At 36.7% G+C, this 12,885-nt stretch overlaps 1 protein-coding gene across 17 annotated transcripts in view; it reads right to left on the bottom strand.

Moving 5' to 3' along the window:
• NFASC (neurofascin) overlaps window positions 1-12,885 on the bottom strand; it is a 170,119-nt gene that overhangs the window by 111,643 nt on the left and 45,591 nt on the right. For all 17 annotated transcript variants that reach the window (XM_087720033.1, XM_087720035.1, XM_087720031.1 and 14 more), the window contains exon 2: window positions 9,433-9,500. The gene's annotated coding sequence lies outside the window, so the exon portion shown is untranslated. The remainder of the gene's footprint in view (window positions 1-9,432; window positions 9,501-12,885) is intronic.

Raw genomic sequence — 12,885 nt, 5'->3', positions numbered from 1 at the left:
GATTGAACAACAAACATATTCCTGAAGGAGGTTCTTTACCGCATTGTCAGTAATGAAGTACACTGTTAACTGTTTATATTACAAAGACAATGAAAGAATGGTAGACAGATGTTATTTTGGCATTGCCTGCTCTCTCTACATGCTGTGAAGGTCTTAAACAAGAAAGCCATAATGAATGCCCTAAATTACCTAGTGCATCAAGATAGCCTCTTCTTTTTCTTGAAGTTTTTAATGTTAGCAGAAATACTTTGCTTAGAAATTAGTCTTCTGATTTATATGGAAGGTATTTGATAAAAGAGTCATGATACATTTATGGTTGTGATATAATTACAATTACTTTATATTTTCAGCATGCAAAGTTTTATTTAAAATAAAATAATTGTATTTATTTCATGTAAGATTTTACATCCCGAATTTTAGTGCCCATTCATCACTGAAGACTGCTAGAGTGAAACCCAATAATTAAAAATGTAGTTTTCAAAGTTAATTTGCATTTATGTGCATGATTATGTGAATGAGAAACAAAGAGAAATAATAAAGACAGAAGAAACAGACATTGGACAAAGGCTGTTATTTGCTGAAATATATGGTTCCTAAATACATTTTTTTCTTAAGAATGACATAAAAGAAGGTGCAATTTTAAGTCCCATTATTTAGGTGTTATCATAGAAGAGACCTGTTTTTGTATTATCAAGTGATCTCCATTATATTGACATACACAAAAGAAATCTATGTATCAGATTTTATGATGCATGTGAGCTGTTGTGTTATGTTTAAAGATGTCCTGGACCTAAAATGTTTATGGAAGTTAACAAATATATATTTTTGAGCATTGATATCAAGTCTGCCATCTTTGGCTTGGCGCCTTGCTGGCATCCTGTATGGGGGAAAAATAAATGGGCAACAAACCTGTATTAGCATGTGCTGGAAAACAGAAACGGTGTGTGGGAGAGTGACAGTTTGATGAAGAACAGAGAAACTCTAAACCAGTTTGTGCCAGGACTCAAGGTCATGCACTCTGAGAAGCAATGCAGATTACCCCAAACATCTCAACATTCTCAAAACGCCTAGGCAAATGTTCATTGGCTGGAGATGCACTGGTCATGGGAGGAGGGCTGGGATGAGGGAAAATATTTTGTATCCTTTTAGCATGGGACATTTAGTTCTAGCCTGACTTTACTGCAGCCAACATCACTTCAACCAAATGGAGTTGAGGGTCTTTCTTTCCTAAGAGATCAGACTGGGGCAGGTCTGACAGAATATATTATATAGTCTACATAAGTGCAAGAACAAAATACAGTAGATATACTTAGACTTTTCTTAACTTTATACTTGTAAAGATTTCTAGTTGCTTTTATTAAAGTTTCATTAACTGATTTTAAACACTGAAAAGTTATAAAAAATATATCAGAATCAGTGACACTTTTCTAAACATATAAACTAATGCCATATGTAAAAAAGTCCAAATATTAAAGGACTTTATGCAGGAAACAATCTTAAAATTATTAAACATGAACTACAAGAGTCAGGACAATTGCTAGATGTTTATATTTTTCTGTATTTTTGGTGCCATTTAATGGTCCTCTAGATTTTTGTAGATTACATTTAATAACTCTGATCAATAAATTACAATTTCATTTAGAATGTATTTCATACAAAAATACTATACCTGCTCCAATGTTCCCTATCATGATCCTACAAAGTTCTTAAAAGGAACATCCCAAGAGCCAGAATGAAGATTCAACAGCTTTAGCAACAATACAACACAATTCCTATCCATGGGTGGGTTCTAGCAGTCGCTACTGCCAATTCGCTTGAGAGCATGCCATGCGTGCTCGATGTGCATTGTGTGCGCATGCACAGTCCAATAAAAATTGCTCTGCGCATGTGCAGAAGCAAAAAACAAGATGGTGGCAGTACAGGAGAACTGGTTTGGGGGCATGGCAGGCCTGGGTTGCTGCCGGTTCCAGCGACCCAGGCCGCCAAACCACTACCGGTTCGGAGGAACTGGTCCGAACCAGTAGGAACCCACCACGGTTCCTATCCTCAGCACTTTCTACCCTAATCATTGTACTTTCATCAAGTCCTCAAGAATGTTGTCATCTAAGGATCAAAGTCAGAAGATAGAAAAGGATAAGAACATTTGCCTATGATGAGGAATAGCTGAATCAGGGAACACATCTCAGGAGTAAATTGCTGAAGGAAACTAAAATAGATTAAAGGGAAGTACTGGGCACAGCAAAATTCGGTGAAGCTTTTTGTGATTCCCATGTTGACAGATTCTAGCATCAAGAACACTGCTGCCATTTCACTTCAGCTCATTTCATGACTTCTCAATTTTTGTATTTCTTCAGATACTGTTTCCTTAAAATAATAGAATTAAAGAACTCCAGAGAGATGGTATCTAATCTCCACTTAAACACAAATGAGGACAATATTGGTTTATATCGTATTATTCAGTAGTCTTATGAATATTTGCTAGACCTTCTCAACAAACTATTCTCCTTTCATTGGTTTAGAGCTATTATAGGTAATTTTAATTTAAAAAGACATCATTATATTTCCCCCATAGCAATATAAAAGCAGGATAGAACAAGAAAAAGGATACATTACTAGCAAGCTCAATCCTTTAGAATTCAGAAATGCTACGAACAATAAAATGGTGTGTTCAAAAGAAAGTGTGGTAAAACGGATATATTGGCCAGATTATAAAGATAATATATAGATGTTTATAATAGGAGATCTGTGGGTACATCATGAAAATGGTTTTGCTATTGAACCCAGTTAAGTATTTCTTAAATTCTATGTCTGCAACACCACCTGCCCACTTGCTTTGATATAGTGGATGGATGAATAAGTGTAAGAACTTATATTTTTCCACCAAAAGTAAAAGAAGGAATATGCATTTTACTCATCTGAAAAAGGGAAACAAATTGTATCTATCTATATAAAGAATCCTTCGAACTGATCTTGATAAGTGGTAGCTGCACAGACCATGTCCTTTTCTGTGTTCAGCAATACAAAAGTGATTTGTCACAGTTTTCTTTCAGTCCAGGGATATGGCATTATAGCTATCAGAAACAACTTCTGGAGCATTGCAAAGATTACAGCTTGATTTGCTGTAACAGTGTTCAAAGAACATCTGCAGTTCATGGTCAAGAACTAAATAGGTGATGGGAAAGAATTTTTCAAATTGGTCCTTGGAAAGATTCTCTTTAAAACTGCTGCCTCTGCATTTATTTTTTGCCTTGTAGGCAGACACAGGCCTTCACTCACAATGCTTTTAAAATGCTGCAGTTTGGATGGCTGATGAATAAAGAAAAGGCTCTATCCACAGCATGAACACCAAATGTTCCTCCATAATATCCCTTAACCCAGCATTGAATGCAAATCAAGGGAGACCCACTGCACAGGAAGAACTCTATGCATGAGATGGCTGTGACTTTTATCAACTTTCCTGTAGGCTGGTTGTTTTAAAAATCAGCTGGATTATTAATCTATATAGTCACTTAGGAATAGATATTGGAACACATCGGACATCTCACCTGTTTGACAGAATTCCTTTTTCAGGGAAGGTAAATGGATTGTGACTTTCCATCTTTTTATTTATAAATAGTATCCAAAGGCTTGGCAAGATGTATACTGTATACCAAGAGAAATACAGCTTGCCATTTGGTGTACTATACAAAAGCAGAATGATTACGGTACTTTTTAAAAAATGCTTTCTTAAAAAAAAAACCTCCTGTCAATGCTATAGAAATATAATAAAAACATATTCCAGACTTTGGGTTCAGAGATTTAATTAGCTTATGTTTCTGTTAAAAATAGTGGTTTTTAAAGAAGAAACATACAGTACACTCTCTAACTATAGTCGGGTTAACAATTGGCTCACTGAATACAGTGTGTCTTTCAAGTAAAACATATATAGATTTACCCTGCCCAATTATTGTTTCTTGAATTCTAGACAAGTTATAATTGTAATGTCTTCAATATCCTTGCAGGCTTTATTTCTTTTCCCCCAGTTTCCCATATACAACAGATCTTTTTAAAATTATTCCACTTTTATTATTATTTTTAAATAACTCAAGGAAACCAACATACATAATACATATTCCTTTCTCCTCTTGTTTTTTCCACAACACCACTGTGAGCTGAATTGGGTGTGAAAGAGTGATTAGTCCAAAGCCACAGAGCCGGCTTTCACGCCTAAAGTGGGACTAGAACTCAGTCTCCTATTTCTAGGCCAGCACTTTAACCATGGCACCAAACTCATGTTTTTGTGAAATGGATGGACATATAAATATGATGCATAAATCAATAACATTAAATAAACAGGCTTCCTTCCATTTATATTCAATGGGTTCATACCACCAAGTACAAGATAATCAATAAATTAGATTAGATAAATAAACTAGAAAAAACAGATATTTTTCTTCCATTAGACATACTTGTCAGCTTTTGAGACAATCTATTCATCTGAGGCATTTAAAATATAAATAGGCATGTTCTTGAAAAACAGGACTACTTTTTAATCTAGGACTGAGCAAGGGATGAAAAAGAATTGTGCTTATCATTTCTAATTTATTAAACTAAAAGCAGATCTTAGAATATGAATGAACTGAAATACTTTGAATTTTTCAGCCACTTGCATTTAATCAGTCTGGTATGATGCAGAGGTTATAAAAAGTTGATTGGAATTGTTAAATTCATGCAGAAGTCCTTTGATGACAGAGAAATGTCCCCATAAGACATCCCTACTTGTCCACCCTCCAACAGCCGGGTATTTCCAAAAAAATCCAACTTTCTCCAAGCAAAAGAGCTGATATCCAAGAGTCTGCAAATTACATTTGTCAGATTGCCTGCTGAACAGAATCTTAATTACTTAAGAGTTTTACAAAATGAAACATTCAGCAATATATTAGAGATAGAAGACAACGTATTTACTTGAAGTTAGTTGAAAACAAAACAAATCCATACCCATCCTTTGATAATATCTTTCTCTTATTTAAATTCTGACTCATTACCAACTGCATTTTAATAAGGATTTCAGAATTGATATAATGTCTCTTCGTCTCCAAATCTGAAGCTTCTGTATTTTTCACACTTTCATCGTTAGCCATCCATCAAAACATATCTTGGGGGTGCTTAAACACATGGATCTGTTCAGAGGTGAGTTCCTACCTGTTCGGCTGAACTGGTAGTGGTATGGCAGCATGTGTCCCTGGAACTGGCAGCGACCCAGGCCTGCCACACCCCCAAACTGGTTCTCCGGTTGGCGCCTTGTTTTTAAGTTCTGTGCATGTGCAGAAAATTTTTAATTCAAGTGTGCATGTGCACGCAGCTTGCAGCTAGTGTGCGCACAGCGCACACAGGAGTAAACCGGCAGTAAAGCTGGCCGGAACCCACCCTGGGATCTATTGCTAATATATGCAGACAAAGCACCTTCAGTGTCAGGGTGGCAGAAAAGAGGACAAAGATCAGCCAGACTTGAAAATTTGTGAACTAATTCAGCATCTTGGGAGCAACTGTAAATGTTGGACTGAAACAAACCCTGCAGTCAAGGACACCAAGTGATGGCTGAGGACAGACTCTAATAAAAGTTGAAAAACAACAATGCTAGAAAATACACAAACTGTATTGCTAAAATAAAAAAACCCTCAAGATTATTTTCAACTGCATTCAAACTATGTGTCCTAGCCAGATCATCACAAAGCACCGACGTAGAAAAAAAGAATTGGGTGGGTGTCCTATGAGTATTAAAGACTGCATTTGTCCAACACACTACGTCTGTGATGGCAAACCTATGGCATGCCTGCGGGCACACCAGCCATTGCCCCAGCCCAGCTCCACCGTGCGTGCCCCTCCCGCCAGCCAGCTGGTCTTTGGGTCTCATTGCGCCCCGTTTGGGGACTGGAAGACCTCCTGCACCAACCTGGAAGCCAAAATGGGTGGGGCCCCTGCATGCGCAGGGGGTCACATGTGCATGCACAGGGGGTCATGCATGCATGCAGGGGGTGTGGCATGCAGGGAAGTCATGTACACATTGCATTATGGGTGCAGGTCTGTGTGTGTGCACTGTTGCGGTTTTGTGTACACTTTCGGCATGTGACAACATAACAGTTAGCCATCACTGTATTAAGTCTTAAAACATTTTTTTTTAAAGTTTTGGCTTCATTTGGTCTATTCTCCTGGCCACTCTGGTTTATAGTTTAATTGTATGTATTGAGCAAATAAATTATAGTTTATGTGGAAGAGACAATGAACATGGAAGCAAATCATCTAACAGAAACACCCCCAGAGATATGTTTTTGCCTTCTCTTCTATGTTTGTTGACTGTGGAAGAGATGAATGAAAGTCTTTTTGTAACCAACTGATACACTTTCTATAGCATGTAAAGAATGATGCTGTATTTGTTTCAAATTAAAAATTAAAAAAAATATTTTTTAAAAAAGAATTAAGTGCTTGGGACATCCAGCCTTCCCGATCACGATAATATGGTCAACACACATCCTTTTTTTAATATAGTTAAAAAAATACTTGCTATCTCTCTAACTTTGGACATGTTTATTATAATTATAGATAACTTTCACTAATCCTATTTTTCCCTTGCAGTATGGCGACACACTGATTTCAGTTCATTTTGGTTGGGACCTTTTTATCGTTTTATGGACTTTTTTATTTTACAGTTTCCAAGAATTAGAAGGACCTGGAGACATCTTTGCCTAACTGACGTGCATATCAAAATTGTAATACTGGGACATTAACTATTCAAATAATTTGCATGTGATACTGGGACATTAATTATTCAAATAATTTGCACCAATTACTTTCAGATATATCAGACTGTAATGGGCCTCTAGTAAAAGTTTTTATTACAAATGTAGTGAACTTGGCTAATACTTTCTGAATCAAGGTAATGGAAATATTTCTCATATTTAATTTGGTAGAATCTTTTTTCTGCCTCCTAGCTAAATGTACCAGAGTCATATTCACACTCTAGGCCTGGATTTTAATTGCTTAGTGATGCTAACATTAGGCTTTTATTTTTAATCACATTAAAGTGCTGTACCCCAACCTTTGAGAAAATTATACAGGTAGTTCTCAAGTTACAACCACTTGTTTAGCGACTGTTTGAAGTTGAAAGTCAACCTCTGAAAATTGTTCTCACATTTACAACTGTCAAAGTATCCCCATAGTGATGTGATCAGTATTTGGGCACTTGGCAATTGGCATGTATTTACGATGGCTAGAGTGCCTTCGGATCATGTGATTACCATCGGTGATCTTTTCAGTAGGCTTCCAACAAAGTGAATGGCAGAAACTGGAATTGCCTAACAATCACATGATTCAGCTTAGCAATTGCAGTGATTCACTTAACAATCACGGCAAAAAAGATTGTAACATCAGGAGTGACTCACTTAACAACCTCCTTGCTTAGCAACAGAAATTCTGGTCTTGATTATGGTCACAAGTCGAGGACTATCTGTAATATGAAATTTGCTGCTCCAGGATTCTATTACTGGCACAATGCTGGCAAATGGTACTGTTCTTATTTACTGTTATTGATTTATTTATTTACTGGGCATGCTAAGGACAGGGATTGGTGCATTGTCTCAACTTTGTTTCCTTTCTGTTTCTAAAATTATAAAAATAAGCAGAAAACCTTCCATGAATCTCTCTTCTAAATGTGGGCTGGGAGAGGAAATTTTGGAAGATAGCTAGACTAGTAAGCCATCTATCAAAACTTGCAGGGTTTTTTGGCAGAAATGTTTGGTGTGGGTGCTTTCAAAAGAGCCTGATTATTGGTTGGTATCACCACAAAAAAGATGAATTAAAATTGACTAGATATTGCAGCATATTTCTCTATCTCTATCAGAGGTGGGTTGCTGCCAGTAGTAGCAGCGGCAAGAGGCTCCACCCACCCACCTGCTTCTGTGCATGCGCAAAAGCATCATGCACGCGTCCAAACTGGTAGTAAAATAATTGGCAACCCACCTCTGTTCTCTTTATATATTATATAGAAAGGAGAATTGGTTATGTGAGGAGAAATATAAAAGTAAGTCAAATAAAATGGGGATGGGGTTCAGAAGGATATGATAAAATAGAGAGTCAAGAATGAATACATGCTGAATGAATGCAGATTGCATATAAAAGTGAGTAAATACTGGGGGAAAAACTGGAGGTAATTAATCATACAGAGAGGATTAATGAAACTCAAATCATTTACCAAATATAGAGCTAGAGAATAAATGGTTCAAGAAGTTAAGAGGATTATAGCTAGGCTGAATTGACAAATTATTTAAAATGAGAAAGGTGAGAAGTATAAAGAATAAAAGAGAATGTAAGAAGCGGAATATGGATAAACAAGGATGGTTTGCATGTGCACAAAAGTATAGAAAGGATTAGTAAGTGGTAGTGTAAACTAAAATTAGATTTGTTTCCTTTTTTCTATCCTTGTGAGATAATTTTTGGATTATTATCTTTTTCCTTTTTTTCCACTTTTTTCAATTTTCCACCATAATTTTACTTCTATTAAAGTGACAACTATACATGGCTGGGTGAATATGTAAGTATGTATGATTTTTTTCCCCTTGATACATACACAAAGAAACAACTTAGGAAATCAAATTGAGCAACAGTGAAATAGATGGAAAATGCAGTATTTCAACCATGTTTCCTCCTTCAGTAGCTATTGCTGCTCCATGATCCAGCATAGGTAAACAAAAGAGCTAGCTCATTAGAAGGGTGGGGGCATTAAAATGATTCTGGAAATAGCATGATTCACTACAGCAAGGGTGAGGAAATTAATTTAATGATAAGCTTCAGAATATAACTCAGTTGAATTCTAATACCCATCCCTGCCCCTGTCATCCCCTAATAATACGAAGCTTAGGTTTAAAAGCAGACATATATCTGGCCATTCAGAATTGCCTATTAAATAGCATGAGGTCCTCTTCCTTCTCCTTTTCAATTTCAGGTAATCAAGGTATAAGTAGCAAACTTAGGTAGGATTGTGGTCATCATATAAACTCATAACATCATTCAAAATCAGTCTCAAAACTGCACCATTTTAAAAGCTTTGCAGAATACAATATTTATATTTTATAATATAGTTCCTTATTTTCAGAGGATCTCACATAGAGACCATTATGTAATAGTTGAACCACGTGGTAACGAAAGGATGAATTACTGTTGCTAATACATTGTGAGTCCTCTGGACATGGGTGCCACCTGGTGAACCAGGAAGGCGTACAAGTCCAGGTTCTCCAGGAGAACCTTTCAAATTGCAGAATCCCCCTTCCCAAGTTATCAACAGGATCATGATAATGATTGTTTTGAGACAAACAGCTACTACATCTTTTTGGCATTTAGTATGATTTTATTGCTACCCATTCACAACCCCATGCACAGCGTATATAGTGAATGTCTTACCTGAATACTATGGTTCTGGATACTGATTTAAATGCTTCTGTCTTAGTCCTGATTTAATACTGAAGAGCCTATATAACAAGAGGGAATAAATCAAGAAAAAGAATTAATGGCCTGCTCATAAATCTGCTCAACATTAGAACAAACCCTTTTAAAATGAATGCAAGAAAGACTCTGGAGATTTTAACTATTACATTTTTAATACTTCATATTGCTTTCTTTAACCTTCAGACACTTTTGAACCCCATATTTTGGGGGTACTATGAAGTACTGGATTCTTTAGATATTCAGTGTAGATGAATAGAACAGATATCTACTTTATGTGAGAAAAAGGAGATGTTTGTCAGAGTTTGTTGGAAAAATCAAATCCAGAAAGCACACACAGGTAACTGATTCAGCAGGATTCATTAACCTCTCTTTATATAGGTACATAATAACACATGAAGTAATATATACAATATCAAGAGTGGTTCTTCCAACAAGGCACAGAGTTTCAGGCAAAAATAGCCAGAGGAGAGAACAGCAAAGAACAATTCAGAATTCAGAGAGCAGACCAGACTAGTTTAGTTCTCAGCACAGACTTGTAGCTTTAGTACAGAACAGTTGGACTAAACCACGGCAAGGCGCCTAGCTGTCTCCAGCAAATACTTTCTGTTTCTAAACAACCCTCATTGGCTAACTTTGTTGCTATGCTTGTTCATTGGCTGATCTTGTTACCATGTCCTATTCCAGCCAGTCCCCAATGGCTGACCTGTTGCTATGTCCTATTTCAGTTCATGAATATTCTGACAATATTTGCCCAATTCCATTTTAACATTATTCTCTGATGTGACCAGAGTTCCAACCTATCATTAGTAGAGGAAGTGTAGTTTAATGCAAATGTTAAATGGTAGGAGAATGATGTCTTGAGATATCCCACATTAAAGTCACTTAAGGCTCGTTTTCTCGCCTTACCAACACCAAAAAAAGGAGGATTGCAGTCTGGACAAAAGATTGCAGACTGTCCAAATGCTGCTGGATCCAAGGATGGACAATTGCAAGGCATGTAGAACCACCCACTCCTATAGGAAGGTCTTAGTCACTACTCAGACCCACCCCAAGTCTCCTTCCAATAAGTCTTTATCAGCTGGGGGCGGGGGAGAATGGATCCTGAGAACATGTAACAGAACTCACAGCACCAAGGACTCTGTCAACTTCCTTAGGTCCAACCTCTTTCCAGATAACTGAGCAACATTGTGTCTATGCCATCTCCATTGCATGTGCCCAACCGAAGTCCAACTCAGAATAGCTTTATCTGATTGATACCTAGAATAGTCCCCACAGCTGTACTGGAGGATCTCCCTATAACAACAAGACACTGGATTTCTCCAAACAGGGTTGCTAGCCCTTCAGATATAAGAGCAGAGGAGGAAGCTTGTTTCTACTCTTTTAACCACAAGATAAGCCCCAATAAAGGATTTCACTTGTATCCAGTTGGTTTCATTCCTTGTCCTCCTTCAGTGGTACTGCAGGAATCTTTTCATTTAAATCAATCATGAATTTGTCTATGGAGATTCTCAGTCATCCAGGTCATGGTTGTCCCAAAAATGTTTTTTTCAAGAGGCAAGAGCGCCTTTGGGTCAATCATGAATTATTCAAATGATCTCATTTTATGATTGTACTTCTTTTCGCTAACCATTTTAATTTTACCAGATTTTTAAAATCTCTTCTTAACTGAACAGTGCAACTGGGTTTTATTAACCGTCAACAGCTTATTTATGGAAGACTGATTTAGAAATAAACATGCTTCTTTGATGAAGCTTTCAAATGACACAAGCAGATTATGTAAACAGCCAAATTTACAAAGATGCTCAAGCTCAAAACATTTCCAAAATACAGTAGTTAGAAAAGCCTCCTAATTTATTTATGAGGTTGGAGTCAACTCAAAACTGCTCTTGCCCCTTTGAAATGTTTTGTACACACCTGTTGTAATTATAAGAAATAGTTCTCATCATTCTATAGTTTTATAGCCAGAGACTGTGATTAGGCAAATACAGGATCCTTCAGATTCTCACTAAAGTGCCAGAAAGGGCTTCTAACGTTGGAAAGCAAAACCTACAATATAATTTTCCTCACTATTCTTTGGAAGAGAAATGTTTGGAAAAGAAAGAGAGATAAAGATATAAATGTCTCCTTGTCTGCCGTTCTGTCCTCCGGATGCCACCAGCAAGGTACTGGAGCTTGGACAGTTTCTGGGTCACAGTCCTTTGTTATGGGAGACAAGATTGCGTTGCCAGCCTCCTAATAACATTCTTTATTCAGAATCAGAAAGCAACCATTCTTCCTCATGGCCAAAGAACAGGTTTTTGTTGTTGTTGTTGTTTTAAAAAAAACACACAGTCCTTATCTGACTTTGGGCAGTTGCATCTTTTCTGGTTATTTATTTGCCTCCTGGAAACAAAGAAAATGTTTTCAGCACACTATCGCATTTGATTTTGAAATCCATCCAATCAGTATAATTGCTATTAATTAGTATAAGCATTTGGCATTTGTTTACTGAAGAACATAGAAATGTTCTTTTCTTCTCCAGTATGATCAAAAGACTGCTGCTGTGTTAATAGAATTTACTTTGCCATATTGTATAAATGCAGGGAGTTTTCTGAATGAATCTCCAGCCCATCATTCTCAATACATAAAATTTGATAAAGGTCAGGGGAGATTAAAAAAGCCAAGGAATAACATTGCATTTCTTACTTTGCATACCAATGTGAGTCTCTAGCAAGCTTTACATGCCCCTTTCAAAAAGGTGAATCAAAAACCTGGAATTATCATAATTAACCTTAGATTCGGCCATTTAAGTCCTCTTGGCTAAAAGAAGATGTGTAGCAAGGCTGTTAATGGGCTTATCATAATAACCAACGTTTGGGAAAAATGCTGAGATGTGGAAAAATGCAAAGACAGTAACAAAAACAATCTGGTTGAATAGGCGGAGGTGGTATCAGCTGAAAACAATAGATAAATGAGTCACTGAATAATTTTCTCAGTGTGGTAGCCAAAATTCAGTCACACACAGTCCAGAAGGAAATATTTAAACATTTGTTTAGAGGGGGGAAAATAAAAAGGGAAAGGGGAAAAATCTTTAAAGAAACACATTTTCACATTTTAAAGGAATAATAACCAAAGGAAAGAGTAAATATCTCAACAGCACATGAACCACAGACTAGGAAACGCTATTGAGTTGTGAATTGCGGAGTCACATAAATGTTTTGAAAAGGCGAATGAAATTTCCTAAAGAGCAATCTCAACAAGACCACATGTAGTTCTCATCTTACGACTGAGCTCAACATTTCTGTTGGTAAGCAATAGTTGTTAAGTGAGTTTTGCCCCATTTACTTTTTTTTGCCATAGTTGTTAAGATAATATTGCCATAGTTTGCCATAGTTGTTAAGATAATATTGTTAAGTGTGGATAACCAAT

This window comes from Thamnophis sirtalis, unplaced genomic scaffold (assembly GCF_051295495.1).
Source record: "Thamnophis sirtalis isolate CommonGarterSnake01/CBP01778 unplaced genomic scaffold, rThaSir2_p1.2 scaffold_7, whole genome shotgun sequence".
In the NCBI taxonomy this organism is placed as follows: domain Eukaryota; kingdom Metazoa; phylum Chordata; class Lepidosauria; order Squamata; family Natricidae; genus Thamnophis; species Thamnophis sirtalis.
The sequence above is the reverse complement of the archived record's forward strand: the minus strand, read 5'-3'. Positions and strand labels throughout refer to the sequence as shown.